At 43.9% G+C, this 15,082-nt stretch overlaps 1 protein-coding gene across 12 annotated transcripts in view; it reads left to right on the forward strand.

Moving 5' to 3' along the window:
* Nucleotides 1-15,082, forward strand: part of CTNND2 (catenin delta 2) — a 3,222,299-nt gene that overhangs the window by 1,795,178 nt on the left and 1,412,039 nt on the right. The gene's annotated exons all lie outside the window — the stretch shown is intronic.

A 15,082-nucleotide genomic window follows, 5' to 3' on the forward strand; every position in this document is an offset into this window, starting at 1 on the left:
CTAGTACCAGAATCACTTTCTCGGAAATGAGATCTTCTAATGCAGAGTCTTAGGTAGCCCACTATGCTTTTTTTGAGTAATGAGACTGAAATGCATTTTGTTACTCGGATTGGGTGTGAGTTTTTATTTTTATTTTAGTAGAGAAAGTCATTGGTCTTCTTATCAACGGAGGTAGCAGTTAATAGAACCGTGTTGGCCTAACCAGGATAGCACTGCAACTGCTTGAAGTTAATCGATAACATCCTTGAATGTGACAGTTCCTGGAGTGCTGTGTCCTGTCTCCGATGACAGATGTTGCTGGTGTACAGAGTGATGCAAAAGGCATAGTTTAGGATTAACACTTTAATATACAAATTTGTTATTATTAAATTAACCACAATTTAAGTTATAAGTGCAAATGTTGCTGGTAACATTCAGTTAATGATTGTAAAGTGTAGAAAGAACAAATAAGGGAATTATGTCTGCTTGTAACATTTATGTGGCACAATAAAAAAGCGTGTTATAGATGTTGGCCCAAAAGTTTGCTCTAATGCTAACAAATGTAAGGCTGGTGTTTTCCTCAATAGAAAATACATATCACGAAAATTAGATAGAAACTCCAAGGTCTAAAGCAAAACTGCAGTCTTGCATGTTTATGAAATATAAGAGAAATAAAATATAGAAAAACTAACTCTTTGAATAATTGACCCAACGCGTGATGCTGACTCATCAGCAAGCAATACGTTAGTGTTACATCTGGTCGTTTCTTTTAATGAGTAGTATGTATCTCTTCATTTTTACATTTTCCTTTGTACTTATGTCAGAACTTTATAGAAAGAAAATAAATATTTCAGATACTTTCACAGTTACATGAGTCAAACGGATGTTGTAAGCTGTCACACAAAACCTTAGCACCTGCTCTATTATATGTACTTTCCCGTTAGGATTTTCCCATGTGATGACCCCGGTGGCTGAGGGGCAATGTGCATTCAATGAAAAACATGTGACAACATTTCTGATATGCTTACTTATATAATTGATGTCATGTGTGATGTCATCAGTTAAAACAAGGTTGCTGAGTTACAATGTGTGGCATCTTAACATTTTCTAGTTCTTGTTAAATTAACACTGTTACAGCTTTTCATTGAATTTCTTTCTTTTTTTTCTAAATATGCCAACGGAAGTTTATTCTGTCATGGGACATTTCAGAGGTGAGAGTCCACTCTGTAATGCGTGAGACAAACCGCTGCGACATTGGCTGAGTAATCCATCGGTTCCACTCAGTAGCTAACTTGTCAGTGGGATATGCGATAGAACAATTCTCCATTTCATAAAACATTCCCTCTAATATACACACATCCGTCCCTAACGTTACATCAATGTTAAGCTGTATGGAAGCCCACTTCTGTAATGTGAAATAGTAGCGTCATTAGGGTAACTGAACAGCCCCTTTAGTCTTCAGTTGATGTAGGCAACAAAGTGTTTACTACTCTCTGGACATTGAAACGTCGCTTTAATATGTGAGGTAGACTGTGTCACTTTGAGGAAATAGTCTTAAAACTGCACCTGCGTAATGTATGTATAGGTGTGTATGTGGAGAACCTAACATATTTGCAGGTGGACGGTTGCTCTGAGGAAGGGAACTTGTCGTTGTAGTGAATGTACTTGACTAGCAGGTTCTGTTACATTTTGCCAACTCCTGTTTCCAGAAGCATGTTTAAAAACACAACATAGCTTTTTCTCCTGAGTGCTGTTTCACATTTTCAGTAACCATTTAGCAACACATTTTTGAATTCTTAAAAGTGCTAATTTTGAAATGTCAACACAACATAGGAATGAGTTGCGTTGAGGATGAATGTAAGGGAATGGTGGCTTGTTGAAGTGCAACCATACTTTGTATTTTGGACTTGAATGGTGGCTTTCTTGGAGCTGGTAGTATCGTGTCAGAGGATATATTCTGAGTCAGTATGCTGTAAAATGTACTGCTCTCACACTTTCAAGGCTAGACACCGAGAATGAGGTCCAAGTAAGACGAAAAGCGTAAACTAAGATGCATTGAAGCAAAACGAAAAGAAATGTATTTCCACAATTTCAGCAAAGATTTGTATTGAGGGAAAACGCAGAATATATTGCCTATTGGATAGTTCCCAGGGCTAAAATACACTGGCACTCGAGAATAAGGAGGGCGGTGCGTCCATTGGGGCGCTGGGGCGTCGCCCCACTAGCCACATTGCGCTAAATTTGTGCAACATTTCATCGATAATCATCATAATCAAGTTCCTCCACTCTCGCGCTGCAGCTGAAAAAAAGACGCTACTACATTCGGTTCGTATATGGGACACACGCGGCTATTGGCTGTAGGGGGTGGGGCGAGTCTGCTGGTAGCACCCACACGGACGTGGTTTGAGTGACAGTCAGACTGTCACTGACAGCGGCACGTAGTGGGCATGTTCAGGTTTGGGCTGGTCATTTTTATGACCAGCCCGAACATGCGCACTGTCAGCCTTATACCTTCATACGAGAGCGAGGGAGGGGGGCCCGAGAGGCCGTTGCAGCCGAGTGCCTCAAGAACCATAGGCGCAGGAAGGGCCCCGCGGCGCCGGGGTATGCGTGTGCAAGAGCTGGTACCTGCTACATTTGAACTTTACGTAGCTGTAACCTTGTTAGCAGGTTATGCTGACCAGATTCTCGTGGCCAAAGATTTTTATGTACTGGGTAGGTGGTGGTTAGTTGTAGTGCGCCTCAATCTTTGCATGTGCCTTACAAAGGCCAGTTGCAAAATTGATTTGTTAGCGTGGCGTTATGAATGCCAGTTTTATTGATAAAGGGCATTTGTGTCATGGCAGAGTTCAGTGTTTCCTGAAAGTCAGCCCTTTCGCATTCATGATTTTTTGTTTTAGCACGCAACTTTTCAATACAAGATACGACTCAAATGTGATTTGTTTACTTGGTGTTGGAATTGTCTAAGTTTGACATGTACATTCAACTGGGAAGAGCTGGCCGTGTGGATTACATTTCTAATGTGCAGTGAGAAGGGAGTACAAATACAATTGCTATTAAATTGTGTGCAGTTTGGTAAACCAATATCCAGACTAACCAGGGTAATACTAATCGATTGTGCATGCTGTACACACACCGATTAACGTGGTAAAGTTAGCAGTTGAAAGTTTGAGTTCATAGTGGATACTGTCCACAGATACTGGTCTGAGACTGTTTTACTGTAGCAGTGTCAGTATTCCTCCTGTGGTCAAAAGAAATGTTGTACTGCACCTCTTCTAGGGAAGCTGTGCGACATACAGAACACTTACTGCTTCAGTGGCTTGCTAAAGTTCATTGTATGAAAGACCTCGCACAAAGTTGTTTAGCTCTGCCTTTCAGCGAATGGCCTGTGGCTGCAGTGCTGTGCATAATTCCATTTAACTTGCGCCTAACTCTCAATCTGCTAGATTTGCTTAGTTCAAAAATACAAATGCTTCTGTGTCAAATGCCTCAAGAAACGGCTCCAATATACTCTTAAGAGGAGTAAGGGGGTGGGGGGGGGTACTATCCTTCGTAGTCCAAGAAACAATTGCAACAAGGCTACCGTGTAAATTGTCCACTGGTTATCACCTGAGAATTGGTGCGATGTCTGGAATCTCACACTTTTGACAACCCTTAACCACCAGCTTGGGTGGCATGCTTCATTTGAGTTGTCACGTTCGCATGATAGCTTTGGGCGAGTGGGCTTTTTGTCTGAATGACCACCACGCTTAGTTATGGGTGAGTAGTTCCCACAAAATGGGGCTAGAGCATAAATGTAAGTTTAAGAAAAAATCCCTAACGTCGTATACCTAGATTAGTGGTGTATTCAAGGTTCTAGGGCGCCAAGACTCGAACAGCGCGTAGTGCTTTTTTTTTCTCTTGAAAAGTTTTTTTATGTCTCCTGCCTTCCTTGTGAGCTAGGGATCCGGAATCAGGTTGATGGATTTGTGCTCAGCTGTGGTTGTTCGTGGGGGTTTGTCACTGCCGGGTGGAGCTTCAACAAAGAGGATGCACATGTCTGTGAGCCAGGGCTGTATCATGAATTTAAGACTCAAGAGAGAAGGGGTGACACATGTGGAGTGATAGAAAAAAGCAGCACAGCCTTTATGCTAATGGTGGAGTAATTAATAATCGCTTGTAGCTTTATAACCCTGATTCATATAGTTCAATGTATGGGATAGGGGCCGTAGGTGCATTATGGGATTTGTGCTTTTGTGCTTTCCACAGAATCTTTTCCTCCCAAAACCCTCTTACTATTTTTTCATTTACATGCACTGAACTGGAATGTAACAAGTAGAGATTTGTAAGTGGATTCCCTAATTTCCAGTTTTGTAGTCCCTCTTTCTGTGCATATAATTTCATTACATTTGTGGCATTATTCAGGAGGATGCACTGCATGTTAAAATATTATTTGTATGTTTTACAATATCAACGAGTAATTAAAAGTCTCTCCTTAAGTATAAGATGCAAAAAAATCAAAAATAACAGTCAAAAGCGACATTGGAACACAGGAAATGCACACTTTGTAAAATGGTAACCTAGATTATTCCAGATCGACGTATCTCCATCACCCCTATAGCTCATAAAAATTGGCAATTTCTTAAATGATAAATAATTCAATCGTGTTGCTTTATTAACCTTCCCGCTTCCTCAAATTTGCTTGAAAATGCACCATTTGTTCACTCTTTTGTCCACCTCCGAAGGTTGTTCAGGCTCGCTCACTACGCTCGCTCGCCATAGTGCAGTACAAAAATAATTTTACGCCTCACCACATTCAAATGTAACCAGCCGCCACTGCTCTCAAACCATGGATTGGATGTGGCTTCTTATAAAATTAGGGACCACAAAGAGAGGAAGGACTATGAAGTCCAACCATTGCATCTGCTGTTCTTAATGCTAATTAGAGTATTGGAATGTGGAGCACTCCATTGAATACAATGGAGTGCTCCGGACTTCTGAGGGCCGGTAGAAGCCCGCAGATCAACTTCCAATGTTGTTTTAGTTCACAGGTGCTGCTGTAAGCAAAGGCCTCTCAGAGGCCAAGGGGATTTAAACCTCTTGTGCTCCAAGAAGCCTTTGTTTTTAGTAATTAGAACATTCTGCCCTCTAGGGGCAGAATGTTCTAATAGCCTTAGAGCCCTCCTAACGGGCTCTACCATCCATTAAAGGCCCGCTCCCATGTTAAAAGCCCTTGCCTTCGGCTCTGGTCTTTAACGCTGGAGCAGGCCTTTAATGGCCGGTAGAGCACGCTAGGTCGGGCTCTAAGGCTATGTTAAAGTGAAACCATTTTATGAATTTGGAGAAACATTAGAATGCCTGCCTTTGTTTGAAATTCCAGTGTGTTATGTAGCTTAGAAGGTGAAATGTGTCCTACTTTCTTGGGGGGGAAAGTTAGTGTCATAAAAGTATTTTGTGATATATCCTCCCCATTTTGGGGAAGCTATGGTTATGTAGTAGAAGTATTACGTTTGTATTACGTTTTTACGCTGAAGCTGTGTCTGAGCAGAACGTGGCACAAAGAAGTATATGTAATATGTTAATGATCACAACTTCCTTTTCATTTTTTTATATTCACACATGTATAGTGACAGAAGTTGTCGAACTGATACATTGCTGGATGACTTCAGCAAGCATGCAATAGACTTACATATTTAATTGTATAATGATAAAAAAGGCTGTTTAAGTTATTATTTTCACCTGTAGATTGGTTGTTTAGTCTCTTCTTCAGATTTGTTTTTGCTAGTTTGGTCAGTTAATCGGTTTTGTACAATGTCCTTATCTGATTAATAGAAGTGTCGAGTTTGGGGTGTTAAGCTAACACGCATGTTGCTATCAACTACAGTTTTATGTATGGTGTAAATGAAAGCGTCTCTCACTCGATCCCTGATAGACTCATGTCATACTAATCCTATTTATTTTGCCTTACTGTAATAAGAAATTACCTGTCTCTTTTCACCAATCTTTATTCTATGTTCCCTTTTTTTTCAATGAAGGAAAAGACTGGAAGTGTATAGCTATACAACACCACTGGCGACCTCCTCATGCTTCAGACTCACTGTCTGTTGCTCCTTGTAAAGCAGAATGAGTGAACTGAGAAATAATGGACCAGTGCTATTATGAAAATGATATGATGCATATGACTTTGGCCACACCAAACCAAATTCTAAGGAATTTGGAGTGTGTCGCATTGCAGCAAAACTGAGTTTAGGTCAGATCAGGGAAAAGCTAAGTATTGTGTTTTGACGTTTGAAAATTGTACCAATAGGACTGGAATCTCCCTGCCAAGCTGTGCACACAATTATTACTGTAGAAGATCCCATAGAAACATATCACTAACTCACTGCACCAAGAAACAGAGAATATGCTCACACTTTTTTCCAGTCCTCTATGACTGGATCTGCCATTCAAAGAAGAGTAAGGCAGCTCCCAGTTTTCTATTCCTGCCCTCAACACTTGACCTAAAATCATGCAATTCTTGGTAAATCACGTGATTTTCTTGTGCCTATAACTGTTAGTATATGAAATGTATTTGTTTAATTCATGAAAGGAAATCCCCACTTGAATGTGCAATAAGTCATTGCTCCCCCACTAAATTGGCATTTTATCTATATCAAAAAAGGGATTTCAATTCAGAAAAGAATGTCAATAGCTACGGACTAGTAGAAATAAGAGGAAAAAGGCAACGTCGGCTTAAGTGCAAAAAATTGCCCTTGGATGCAACTATAGCCCTGCTTATGATGTCGGTCGGAGGCGCTGCGGATTGGGAACCGAACAACATGGTGCAGTCGCAAACTTCCAATTTTCAATGGGAGCGTGTGATGCGGGCCAAAACAGCCCGCAGCAAAAGTTCCCATTGAAATATGGAAGTTTTTAAACAACCCTGCACCATGTGACCGGCACCTTACGGTGCCTGCCACACAGTGTAGTTATGTGAAGGGGAGGGCCACATGCAGAGTGCTCGGATGGCCCTGCTAGCGGCCGCCAAAGACACTTTCCGACAGCAGTTCCATGTTGCAAAGGCTTACATGGAATGCTGTTGGAAGTGCCAAAAAACATAGCAGTACATGGTGGCATTCTTTCAGTGTAATTTGGTTTCTTCACACACTCGTGTTCGTATAGAGCCTTTACCTGCCAATGTGCTGTCATTGTGCATATGCCCCCATACATTTTTAACAGGATCAAGTATTCCATCAGTTTTGTGGTACAACTTCAAACTCTAAGCACTTCTTTCACTGCCAGTCCCACATCATGTCATTTTTGGGTGGTGGTACTTGCTGCACTATTTGTACACAGCCAGTGAGGGAAGAATATTGGTGGAAATATGCTGGTGGATCCTCGCAGTGCAAACTAAGTGCTACCAACCAGTGTCCTCCCACGATATCCCCTAGGTAGACCCCCATTACTGGCTACATATGCTTGGCAGGCTGTAGGGCTTCACCCCGGCAGTGGTGTAGCGAGGGTGCCTTGAGCCATTCTACTGGTGAGGAGGATCGGGCACCCTGCACCTTCTTGGGTACTAAAAAAAAATCCATAATAGGGTGCAGCTGACCCCTCACACCCTTCGTGCCACTGCACCTACTGCACTAATTATAGCCAAGCCCCTGTTATGTAGAAATAACCCCATTATCTTTATCTGGATGCAGAAACCTTCACACCTGACAATATCTGCAAAAATGCTCCGGCTTTACTGCAAATGTGCCCACTGGAACCAATAAAAACTGCAGGGCTTCCCCATATCACAAAAAGTAGGGTAGTGCAAGGACGATCCCTACAAGTTGCTCAATCTGCCTTGAATGCATAGAAGCATGGGGGAAACCCAGGCCCAAGGATGCACCTAGTCCGGAGTTGTGCATAACAAGCGGGGTTCTGTTACTCAGCCTTGTAGTGTGTCTTGGTGGAAAAGGACGTCTACATTGCATTAACACTGTGGCCTTGCTAATATCTACCAGTCATCTTCCTGGCAACCTTTAGAAATTGGAATACAAAAATAACACGTTTGGTAGAAAAGTAGGTTGAGTTCTGGTATCGCGTGACTTGGGTGTCAGTATATATTAATTATGCACTAAACATTATATCCCCTCCCAAAAATATACACCATGCATCCCCAACTCTTTATCAAGAGTTTAGACCATAGAATGCGCATACACGAAGCAGAGTTTAAAAACCATGTTTCAGCAACTGTTTTTGAAAATTAGAGATTCAAAGCAAAAGTTAAGAATGGTGTTGGGTACAAACGGTGTCTAAATGTGATTATTGTAAGCCAGAGACAGAGTTCTCTCACGGATGTACAGCAATTAACATTGTACACGTTTATCAGTCATAACACTTTTGTAGATTGCTGCAAAATTATATTGGTCCGATCTCTACTTCTAAGTAACCAATCCGTAACATATTTATAGACCATAGTCGATAACAAGATTTCGGGGCAGGCATGTCGAGAGGTTCAGGCACCCTCTCCCTTTGTATCCTAGGAGAAGAATACACAGGTGTTTGCTTCAGACCCTCCTACATAAAGGTCAGTGTGTGGCCCTTCAGCTTGACATGCATGGTGGCCATATAAGGCATCCTGACAGATTTCCAGTGAATCAAATCAAATCTCCTTTGATTTGTTTCAGAAGACTGTCAGTTCTGCAGCAAGTTGAGCTACTGCACGCTCTTGGCATCTAAATGTGGGACCATGTATTTGTGGTGGGAGATGGGATTTACAAGAAGGGATACCGCGCGTAGCAGTCGACAAAGCTAAGCTTACCTTAAATCCTACTGAGAAAGTCTGCTTTTCCCTGCACCAAAGGGAATTAGATTTTCTCTCGGTACTGCACATGAGGTGTCCTCTACAAAGTTAATTGGAAAAAGGTGGCAGGGAGGATAATAATCTGGAAGCCATTTGTTAAATCTTTGGACAAAAGTAATTGGCACTTTGAGCATTTCACTGCGGTGTGCTAAGCTTGTCTTGCCGAACAGCTCTGAGACTGGGTATCACAAGAGAAAGAGAAACCTAGGTCACTGGAATCTGCAGTCTTGATTCCTAATGCCGCGACTGCAACGGAAACAAGAACATTGCCCTTCCTAATCTCAGGATCTTTTTGTGGGATAAGTTATCCAAGTTATTCATTACTTGCTAAAACACAAAAGTAATTTAAAAGTGGTCCTTTTTTCATGTGTACTAGAGCTAACTTAACTGTAACTGATCCCGAGGAACTGTTTCTCTCTCATTTGTATTTTGGGCAGAATAGGAGGAGGTGAAGCTCCTCTGATTCTTTTACTCATTTATTTTACTGACTGTCTGTTGGAAAGTGGGTTATTAGTAGTGGGAAATGTCTATCTACCACGGGCAATAAGGTCACTAACACAATATAGGGCTCAGTACAGGTCTTAGAAAATTATTCCAATGCGCAACCCTTGGTAGCTTGCCTGCGAGCAAGCAGGCTTAATTTCAAAGACAGGTATTTACACCAATACAGTAAATAATTAAGAAACAGCTCACAATAAAAATCCAACACCAATTTATAACAATAGGGAATATTTTAAAATCCAATGTAGGCAACCAGAGATATGAATTTTTAAAGATGTATCACTATATTGCACATAGAAACCTATAGCGCCTCATTGGACATCTGGCTGCGCTAGACCGGGTCAAACACAAAGTTTCAGGCTGACAGCAATGGAGCCCTGCGCGGCTACCCTTCGCAGTAGGTCTCAGCCAAAGTTTTTACCTTCTGACTTGAAAACTTTTCTGGACCTTTTCTTCCTGGGTTCCCTCGAAGCTCTCAGCCAGTCCGGATTCAGTGAGAGTTCGCCAGCTTGCCTTATGAGGAGCTGCCGGTCAAACTTGTGGAAGTCTGTAGCTTTTCAGCAGGATGCACCAGGGATCCAGGCCGGCTTGCTGTTGAAGCTGGCGGCTTGGCTCTCACGATTAGTCCCGGTCACCTTTTATACATTCGACTTAGAAACTTTTATGGAGCTTTTTCTTGCGGGGTCCCTCGATGCTCTTCACCAGGTCGGATTCAGTGAGGTTTCACCGGCTTGGGTTTAACCTACTCCCGGTCAAACTCTGGAAGTCGGACCTCCGGAGTTTTTCAGCTGGACGAACCTCGACGGCAGGCCGGCACGCGATTGATGGTCGCCGCCTTGGCTGGCCAGGTCTAGTCGGTCCACTTTTTTCCAAAGTTGCTCCAAACTTCTTCTTAAAGTTATCCAAAGGGTTCCAAAGTGTCCAAAGTTCACTCCAAGGATCTTGGAAGATCCAAGATGATCCTTGAAAGTGTGTGGCCAAAGTTTCCACAATCCACTTGGATAAAACTCTTACAAATCCATTGGTAGTACTCCAGGCTGAGGATTCTTGGTGGTGATGTTCCAGGTGAGCCATGTCAACCTGTAGCTGGCAGGGAATTCACTCTTAAGTCATTTGGAAGAAAGTTAGGTCCAAGGGCTGTAGTTCAGGTTGTGCAGCAGGTGCAATCTTCAGAGTGCAGGGCCTAGTTAGTACCAATAAAACTCCTCAGCATGGACCCTTCTTCTCTCTTACTTTTGAGCAGCAGATCTGAGAAGTTCTGCCCCTCTCAGATACTTATTCCAAGTTCTCTGGGTCGAGCAGGAGGGCACTCCTGTCCAGTGAAGTACAGGGTAACACCCCAGTGTATGACCACATCTTCCAAAGTTTGGCACTATTGTCTCCCAGAGAGCACAATTTCTCCAAAATTCATCATGACTGATTTTCCAGCAAGGAGAGAAGAGCTGGATAAACACCCCCCCAGGATGGTTAATCGCCATAGTATCTCCCTCTTTCATCTGTTCATTCCTTCCTTAATCACACCATCTGGCTGGGTTCTAAGAGGAGATGTGTAAATGAAACTGGTGTCTTCTGCCTGTTTCCTCCTTCCATTTAAGATATTGTTTACGACCCCTTCCCCTGCTCTGGCATTCCTATGTAGCAGAACCCTGCCCTCCTAGAAGAGCTGGCTAACCCCCAGGGGCTATTTATCACCTCATCAAAGGAGCCTGGCTAATCCACTTAAAACTGAACAATCAGGAAAGACCACAGGAAGGCTGAATTTTGGCTTACAGACAAGAACGTGTTATAACTTCTTGTTTCTACACTTTAGGAGAAATTCAACAATACCATATTATTGGATTTATCAATGCCATTCTGGGAAGTCTTTGAATGGCATTTTTGATTCTCCTAGTGGAAATTATTAGTTAATAACGTCTTGCCATATTATCCTATGTGGCAGGGGATTTCAAATGGGAAAAATGACTTGGGCCATTTTTCCAACACCAGGCCTTATAAAACATTTTTTATAAGGACCCTGCCTATATCTAGAGGACTCCACACACCTAGGATACCTCAGGGAGACTTTAGGGGTTCTGAATATGTAAAAATAATGCAGATTCTCACGCCACAGTGCTCCTAGTACAAAAGTCGATTTTGGGAAGCACTTTACAACAATGTGGGAAGTGAAGTGTATAATTTCACTAAACCCAGGGCATATAAACTCATTTTATATGAGTCCTCCTTATAAACACCGGCCCCCCAACCCTGGGACGCCTAGGGGTGACTCTTGGGGTACTAAATATGCCCAAACATTGTAGTTTATCGATGTTTAAGTGCCTTATATAACAAAGTCGAGTTTGGGCACAATTTTCATTTTACAAGCAGTCCTGCAACACAGCGTTGCTTTTAAACTGACCTCAGGCTTCAGCAGTGCACACATGCAAGTGCAGAAAGGGCTGCTGACCTCTAAACTGCCATGCCCTACTATATACTAGGGACTTCAAGGTAGTTTCAATCCCCTGACCTATTATGCACTAGGTCTTATAGGGAAGGTCATGCCACAGGGGTACCCTAACCCATGGTGCACCCTAGGGTACGCAGGTGTTTTCACTGTATTCTAAGTGTCTCTTTCGGCATAGCACTGGCCCTGGGCATGCTTAAGCAGAGCCCAGGGTCAGTCAGAGCCATTTGCCACCAGAACCAGTCAGCAAAAAAGTTGGGGGTGCCCAGGGCACAGGATGACTTTGCAACACTGTCTTTTATTCATTTAATTTACTGACTGCAGAATCTGGCGTTGCAACAGAATCTTTATTTTTTTTATATCGCTCGCTCTAATACAAACATACAGTCATTGCCTTTTTCTTAGCTATGCAATTTCACACAAAGTGCTAATCTGCTTAACGTAAGCATGATCCCGAACCATTATTTATTCAAAAGTCTCAACTGAAGTTAGCTGTCCCCATTGCTAACCTTTTCAGTATTGCTGCTGAATCGTATCACTTTTTAGAGAAGTCTGATAATCACAATGAATAATGCACTGTATGAAAGCTGCTGCATCTTGAAAGTTGCACTGTAGTTAGGACAGATAACTGACCTGCCAACACACACAGTGCTTCAGTGTGTTGCACGATTCTCCCTTTTCTTGGTCATCTAGTGAGGAGCTGATAGAAGATGTTTGAACTCAAGAGAAGCTGGATACCCCTGTTTAGGGTGGGTTTCCAGTTCATGTCTGGACGATCTGCACAGCTGATGACCATTACAAGGTTTTAAGCATCACAGGACTTTGGCAAGAGACTGAAAGGCTGTAGTTTGTTTCTTTTTGGAGGGAAGGAGTATCAAGGAAGAAGTGCCTCACGGACAGTGCTTGGCACAAAGCCCAAGCACCTTGAAGGCCGTGCACCACCTCACACAGTCTTTGGACCAAATGTAGATATTGGCAGGTCTGAGAAAATGCAGAATTAATCTTCCCCAAAGTACATGGACAACAATTTTACCTAAAGGACAGCGGAGCATTAAGGGGAAGAATGGTTGTCCTTGTACATCTAAACTTCTTTGGAAAGGTGGTTGAGTGCAGCTGTATTACACAATGCAACTCAGATGGTCAAATAATTGCCTTTGTTAATCTTAAAAAAATGTATTTAATAAAACAATACTTCCAGGGCCCAATGTATCATTCCCATTCCCAAACCAGGCATGTGCAATTTTCTCATTGAGTGGGTTGTGAACTGGAATGCAATTTGCGGTGCAACTTATGTACCAGTAGGTCATATCGCAAACTGTCCATAAACATGGGATCACAGAACAACATGCTTAGTTAATATTAATTAGGCAGATAACAGTTTGAGACCCCCTGTGATTGACTGCCAATGCATGGAAGAAAGCCAGCTACTCACAGCAGGGATATGATCCTTGCAGGGAAACATTTTCTATAAATGCAGCATAGGAAGTTTGCCTTTTCTGCATGGTCGTCCTGGATTTTTTTGCCTTTTGCTGGACCCTATGTTTTTTGGCTGGCTGTAGAACTCTGTACACTTTACCCCTGGTAACCAGTGATAAAGCCCTTGAACATGGTAAAATTAGGATTCTTCTAATTGCATGTTTAACTTTCCTCTAAGTCCCTAGTATATGGTACAAAGTGTACCCAGGGCCTGGAAGTTAAATGTCGCTAGTGGACTGTGGCACTCATTGTGCCACCCACTACAGTGACAATGCAAACAGTACTGCAGGCCTACCATTTGTAGCCTGGCTGTGCAGTTCTAATCTGTAAATTCAACCTGTCAAAATAATCCCTTTTAACAGAGCTAGACTGTTGGACTTGGTCCTTTTTGCAGTGTTATCCCCAAACCTTTAGCTCCCCCATGGTAGAAGCCTTGGTATGTGAGTATGTAGACCGCCCAGAAGAGTGTGGGTTGAGTGACAGAAACAGTCAGACACTGTTTTGCCAGTCTCAGGAGGGTGATGTGAGGTACTTTTGTGAGGCACTGGATGGTGAGGCAAACAGTAGCTTGGTCAATATTGTGTGGGGCTGTGTGATTCAATTGTTGGAGAGCATATTTTAAGTCTCTGTTTTCCAGAGCTATGCCAACAGCCAGTGGAGTGTGAGTTCTCTGACCCCAGGGGGCTTGCACTGGAGGTAGACCTTTTGGTGGATTCCAGAGGGTCTGAACAAGCTTTTGGGAGTGATCCTGAAGGGGGTGGCTCAGGTTTTCCCAACCAAGTGAGGTAGGGGGGGGGGGGTTGTGTTAGCCCAGATAGGACCTGGAGGAGTGGGAGGGGTGTAGGGTCCCACATCCTGACTCGGAGGAGAAGGAGTGGGAGTGGGCTGTGTCCCCAGATGCCTGAAACCCAGTTCCCTGGCCTGGTTGGTTCCATGAGTGAACACCAGGAGGGGGGCTTAGTCTGTACCAAGAGGCCATCCCCTGAAGGGGGTCCCAAAGTGTCAGGTGGACTGGGGGGACTGCTGTAGCAAGCATCCCACCAGTTCTGGTGTCTGGCTGCACCGCTACAGTGGGGAGGGTACATGAGTCCAGAGAAAAGGTTGAGAGGAGGACGCTGTCCCCAGTGGAAGGACCAGTGGGTCAGGGGTTGCCAGCTCTGAGGTCAGAGCACCCCAGGACTGACCCTGGGAGGAGGACCGGGTTTGGGAGAGCCCACCCCAGTCATGTGTCCAGCCGCAGGCTACAGACCCTGGGCTGGTGTACCAGTTTCAGGATAGCACCCCCGAACTGGTGGGAGAATTGTGCGGAGCGCCTGTCACAGGTGCCCTGACTGTTCTGGAGTCAAGGGGACTGCTCTCAGTGAGGGGATGCCCTGGGTTGGTGGGCTAGTGTCTGGATGCCATGCCTGACTTGGCAGGAGGGAGAATGGACAGGGGGTGCCAGACACCTGGGGCTACTGCCCCCCACTTTCTGATGCCACGGAGGTTGGAGAGGCCTGAAGGGCATGAGGCCTGGCTCCCATCACTGACAGTTGTCAGTGGCCACTGTGGCTTGCTGTCCTGGTGACAGAGTTGCCCCTGGGAGGGGGACAGGAGTCACACCCCAGGGGTGGACTGAGCCACACCACTGTGTTGGCCATGTGGGTACTGTCTGCCTGTTAGGACACATCTGTGAGCAAAGTAATTTTAGGTGCTGCACAGATGGGGTCCACAGGTAAGGTGAATGGTTGCCCATGGGTTAGCTTAGTGGGCCCTGAGAGTAAGGAGAGGGATCCAACCAGGTTCAGGCAGGCGTAGAACGGGGATAGACACTTGCTGTGTCGGGCCAGGTTCCATGTTCTGTTGCCCCAAGCAGGGAAGCCCATTGAGGTATG

This window comes from Triturus cristatus, chromosome 5_2 (assembly GCF_964204655.1).
Source record: "Triturus cristatus chromosome 5_2, aTriCri1.1, whole genome shotgun sequence".
Classification (NCBI taxonomy): Eukaryota; Metazoa; Chordata; class Amphibia; order Caudata; family Salamandridae; genus Triturus; species Triturus cristatus.